Source organism: Xenopus laevis, chromosome 7S (assembly GCF_017654675.1).
Source record: "Xenopus laevis strain J_2021 chromosome 7S, Xenopus_laevis_v10.1, whole genome shotgun sequence".
In the NCBI taxonomy this organism is placed as follows: Eukaryota; Metazoa; Chordata; class Amphibia; order Anura; family Pipidae; genus Xenopus; species Xenopus laevis.
Genome location: NC_054384.1, coordinates 40,816,308 through 40,822,307, shown reverse-complemented (window position 1 = coordinate 40,822,307; position 6,000 = coordinate 40,816,308).

Genomic DNA, 6,000 nt, shown 5'->3' with positions numbered 1-6,000 from the left:
CTCCATCTATTACAGTCCTGGGTTATTTTATGTAGCAGGGGTTGGTAATTTTTTTTTTGCTCAAGACAAGTTTATTAGGGGATAAACAGTTTACATACAGAGAAATGACATTTTCATTTTGCATAAATAATTCACAAAGGCAGTCACAGCTGTACAAAAGATGTTACAGAGACAGCAGACATGTACTACGTATCAAAGTCAATGACCCACCAATAGTATTAGGCATGAGAACACTAAACCTGTAAATCACAGTTAAAGGGTGTATCCTGCCATTTTTGCCAGCTTGGCCATTTGTCCGTAAGTTGCCCCTGCCGGGTAAGAATAATTCTCTCTTTATTACATACCGAGGACACAGCTAAGTGCCAAGCCTGAGCTGTTGGCGGTAATCTACCCTTCCACTGCATAGTAATTTGCCGCCTTGCCTGGAACAGAGCTCTAGATAACAGTTGTCTATACATAGGGGAAACCAACGCTTTAATTCCAATGCCCAATAGACAAAGGGCCGGGTCAGCAGGCAGGACCACCCCAAGTACCAATGACAAGTGTTTTAGCACGCCCTCCCAGTAAGCTGCAAGGCCTGTACATTCCCACATGGTATGCAGAAGGGTGGCCTGAGGGGCTTCACATCTAAGGCATTTGGGAGACACTGCAGGGTACATCAGATGGAGTTTAGACCTGGTATAATAAGCTCTATGCACCATGTATGTTTGGAGCAACCTGTCGTTATAGTTGTAGGACACGTGTCGAGGGGCCTTAAGTGCCTCTCCCCACTGGTCATCTGTTAAGAAATGAAAATCATTATCCCAAGCATCACGGCTGCGAATTGGGGTGGCCTTGACATGAGCTGACATTAGTTTCCTGTAGATCATGGAAAGAGTACCCTTTTGATGTGGTTGTAGGAGCATTTCGAGTAATGGTGATGCTTCTAAGCAGATTGGTTTGTTTCTGGATTGTCTACAGAGTGCGCTACCCATTTGTTGGTACACTAACCATTGCCCACACGGCAGACCATATCTACGCCTTAGTTCTGCAAAGGGCAGCAAAGTATCTGCCTCCCAAACATCAGCTATTGACGTAACCCCTTTGGTGGTCCAACACTGCGGAGGGGTTACATGGGACAGGTAATGAAACTGTGGATTTCCCCAGAGTGGGGCGCGGGGGTCTATGTTCACAATATTAAGCAGCTCATTAACCTTTTGTAAGGCTCTGACCTGTACACAGCAAATAACATTTTTTAGCCCCTCCTTGGTACCAAAGATAACGTTCCACGGGAACGATGTTGACGTGGCTACAGCTCCCATAATCTATGCAGAGGTGGGTGGTAGTGCGGTTGAAGAGGTGTTAGGAGATGCGTAAGTTGTGCTGCCAGAAAATAATTATACATGTTGGGGAGTGCCAGGCCACCCTCCCCCATTGGTCTCATAAGGGTGGACAGCCCAAGCCTGTGCCTAGATTTGCCCCAGATAAACCTTCTGAGCTTCTTATTAAGGTCATCAAATTTTGCTTTGGGCACCCACACTGGAGAGTGCCACAGCGGATACAGCAATTTAGGCATGACCACCATTTTAACCAGTTGTATTCTCCCTACTGGTCCTAAGGGCAGTTGTTCCCACACCTTAGCTTTCTCATCAAACCAAGCTATCACTTTGTCAATATTATTCTTGGGGTATAGATGTAGGTCACGGGTTATTTCTAGTCCTAGGTAGGTGAATTTCTCCACCATGGGCATCCCCCCCACTTCCCCCTCCGCTACGGGCCCCTGCGGATCAAGTGGAAACAGCACTGATTTGGTCGTGCTCACTTGTAGACCTGATAATTCCCCGAATTTTGCCGTGACTTCAAGAAGGCGTTTCAGAGAGGGGCCCCTGTCCCCCAAGTACACCAGAGTGTCGTCGGCATAGAGTTGAATTTTTTCCTCAATGCCCCGTATTTTAAACCCAGTGATGTCTTTCGACTGCCGGACTGCCTGTGCAAATGGTTCGATTGCCAGCGCAAACAATAGGGGGGACAGGGGGCACCCCTGTCTGGTGCCCCTTGCCAAGCAGAAAGGAGTGGTTAGCTCAGAGTTAATCCTCAATGAGGCCCTCGGGGAGTGATATAACAATTTAACTAGCCCCTGAAATACTGGTCCTATACCAAAATGTGTTAACACTTTCCAAAGGAAAGGCCACTCGACTGTGTCGAAGGCCTTTGCTATGTCCAGGGCAGCTATAGATCTCTGACCTTTATTCTCATGATCAAGAGTAAGGTTCAAAAATAGCCGGTTAGTGTTCAGAACAGCTGTTTTCCCTGCAATAAAGCCCGTTTGGTCAGGATTGACCAGCATTGCAACAACTTTCCCAAGGCGTTTAGCAAGTACTTTGGCTAATACCTTTACATCCGCCGTAAGGAGGGATATGGGTCTATAGGATTCGCAGAGCAGGGGATCTTTGCCTGGTTTTGGCAGCAGGGCTATTGCTGCCTCGTACATCGAGTCTGGTAAAACACCCTGAGCTAGGGCCGCATTATATGTCTCTAACAGTAATGGAGCTAGGACAAGCACATGTCGCTTATAGAGCTCAATCGGTAGCCCATCAGCGCCAGGGGCTTTTCCGTTTGGGAAAGACTCTATAGCCTCTACAACTTCTTCTTTAGTAACTCTGTTTTCAAGGAAGTCTCGATATTGGGGGATGAGTATAGGCATGTCGAGGCCTTCCAGGAATTCGTCTATGTCCTCTAGGGGTTTGGTCAATTTAGAAGAGTAGAGGTCAGTATAGAATTGAGTTAGTGTGCGATTGATTCCTTCAGCATCTCTTAGGGTGACCCCCTCTCGGTTCCGTATGGCCCCTATTGTGGGAGGGGTAGAGTGCTGTTTTGCCAGCTGCGCGAGCATCTTACCACCTCTCTCCCCCTGCTCATATACTTTCGCCTTAGTAAAAAGCAAATTTCTCTGGGCTTTCTGTGTCATAAATATATTATATTCCTGTTGTTTTAGTTTAAGTGAATTCAAATTATCCCCAGTGGGTTGGAGGGCCACCAACTGTTCCGCCTCCACCACCTCTTTTCAAGGCTCTCCTGCTGTGCATATGCTGCTTTTTTAAACGCCGCTATATCAGCCCCTAACTGCCCTCTGAGGTAAGCCTTAAAGGCATCCCAGACCACCAGTGGGTCCGCAGTACCCGATTATGGGAGAAGAACTCCTGCATATCAGCCTCCAGAGAGACTTTGTTTTCAAGTATGTGCAGCCAAACCGGATTTAGGGACCATCTTAACACTTTTTCCTTCTGCTGTACTTGGATAGCCAGTTCTAAGGGAGAATGGTCCGAAATCCCCCTGGGGAGATATTGAACAGAGATTATTTTAGGCAGTAAGGGCTTATCAATAAGTGCATAGTCAATCCTAGATAACGAAAGGTGTGATTGGGAAAAGCAGGAATATTGCCTAACCATGGGATTCAGGTACCTCCAAACTTCCACCATCCCGAGCTCAACCACCAATTGCTGTAAATCAGAGGTTTGTGCGTGAGGGGGCTGACCCGACCTAACCCATTTGTCCAGAGCTGGTTCCATCAGTGTGTTGAGATCCCCCATGGCTATGGTATGAGCAAATGGGTGCTGCGCCATAAACTGTGCCAGCTCTACCATACAGTCCCTCTTGTAGGGTGGTGGGATGTAAATACTTGCTAGGATTAGTTCCATATTGTTAATATGACAATGTATAAAAATATATCTGCCCTTAGCGTCTGATTTAACTGCACCCAGCACAAATGGAACCCTCTTGTGAATCAATATTGTTACACCCGAGGAGTGGGTCGTATACGTGGAGTGGTAGGCCCACCCCACCCATGGCCTTTTCAGGGCCAAAGTTTTGCTCCCTACTAAATGCGTTTCTTGGAGGAAGGCAATTGAGGCATGCTTTTGCTTGAGGAAATCCATTACCAACCTCCTTTTTATCGGACAGTTAAGGCCTCTAACATTCCAACTTATTAATTTCTCAGCCATACTGACCCAAGTGTTTATCCCTTTGACACGTACATACAGTAAGTAATTTCCCCACAGACTTGTAGCTTGAGCATATACAATAAACATTAAACTTCAAAATTCCCCATAATTTCCCCCCTCCCCTTCCACCCCTTCCCCTGTTGGGGGGCAGAATTAGTCCCGAAACCAAACACATAATGTAAACTGGGGTGGCCCTTAGGCCCGGTCCAACCTTTAGACCGTGAGCGTACAGTCAAGTGCTTAACCTGGGGGCAGTCGGAGCAAAAAAAAAACCAAAACACACTGCAACTCCCCCTCTCCGGGACATTTAGCTAGATCCACAAGACAGTTCGGTGATGGTACGGTTGGTGAATTCAGTAAGCCAGGCTATGAGGCAACGATTCTTTATAGCCCCAAGAAGATCCGGCAACATGGCAAAAAAAAAAAAAAAAAGGGGGAACAGGTTGAGTTGCCTTATCATTTTCCCCCTTACAGCAATTGTAACACCCTTACTGTCCAAAGTAGAAACAAGGCCACAGTATAATTCACATCAGGATCGGGGATAATGCACATAATTGGACCACTATGGGTAGCCAAATCTGGGGTGCTGGTATTGCGCAGACCGGTGCACAAAAAAAAAAAAAAAAAAAAAAAAATCGGGAAACAATCGTTGCATCTAATGGTGTCGGGCGAACCGAGGAGCATAATAAAAAGGGGTTATCTGAACAGTACCTGTACCGGGTATCTTGGTCGAGACCATCTTGGGACTGCGTTCTGGGCTACTAGGATGCTGGCACATTCTGGGCATCTAGCCACTTGCTGGCTTCTTGTGGCAAAGTGAAGAAATGCGAGGCACCATTCAACAGTACCCGCAGCCGCGCGGGATACAGCATGGCGTAGACGAGTTTCGCTGCTCTAAGCCTCCTCTTCACTTCAATGAATTTCGCTCGCTGGCGTTGGACTTCTGCGGAGTAGTCTGCATATATGGAGACCGACGTCGCCTGGAATTGCAGAGTTTCTTTCTTCCGCGCCATGGTAAGTATGTTATCACGGTCCCGGGCATTCAATAACCTGGCAATTAAAGGCCGCGGTGGGGCCCCTGGTGGATTGGGCCTAGCTGGAATCCGGTGCGCCCTTTCGACAGCAAAAGAGGGGGACAGGTTTGCCCTGCCGAAATTGTTTGCCAGCCATTCCTCGATAAATTGCTCGGTTTGCTCCCCCTCCGCCTTCTCTGGAAAACCCACAAAGCGCAAATTGTTTCGCCTGAGACGGTTTTCTAAGTCGTCCATTTTTGCGAAGCCACTCACAGCCATTCTATGCACTTCTGCCACGCGGTCAGGGAGAGGTGCGCAAGTATCCTCCAGAGTACTCACTCTTTGCTCCACCTCAGTAGTTCTCTCCCTTAGCCGCTGCAGGTCCTGCTTGATAATAGAGAGGTCCAGCTTTATTTCGTCCGTCTTGGTACTGATAAGACTGGTGCAGGTGGCCTTGGAGTCTCTTATTTCCTGCAGGATTTCTTGCAGTGTAGGTTCAGGCGCTTGTTGCTGTGGGGGAGGAGAGGGAGACCTGCTGGGCGATCTTTGAGCGCCATTTTGCTTCTCCTCCCGGGCAAACCTGTCCAGCCTGTTCACCGATGTTGAGGCTCTTTTCTGAGCCTTGTTCTGCCCCATGAGGACTCTTTGGGGTAGCTGTAGCCAGTCTAGCTCGTCTGAGGCCGTCTTGAGGAACTTTTCAGGGTCTTAAATCAGAATAATTATTGCCCGGAGAGAGGAGCACTCCTGCACACGTCCGTTCACATTGAGCTGCCAGGGGTTGGTAATTTAATTTAAAAATATTCTCTGGGTCTTTAGGTAGTTTAACCCCTAGATAGACTAAGAATTTCTCTCTCCAATCAAACTGAAATGCAGAATTAAGGGCTGCTAGGGAGGCTTGTGACAAGTTAATGGGGAGAGCTTGGGTTTTAGCAGTGTTGATCTTATACCAGGAGATTTTTTGGAATTCTAGGAGTCTCTTCAGGAGATTAGGGATGGATATAGTAGCA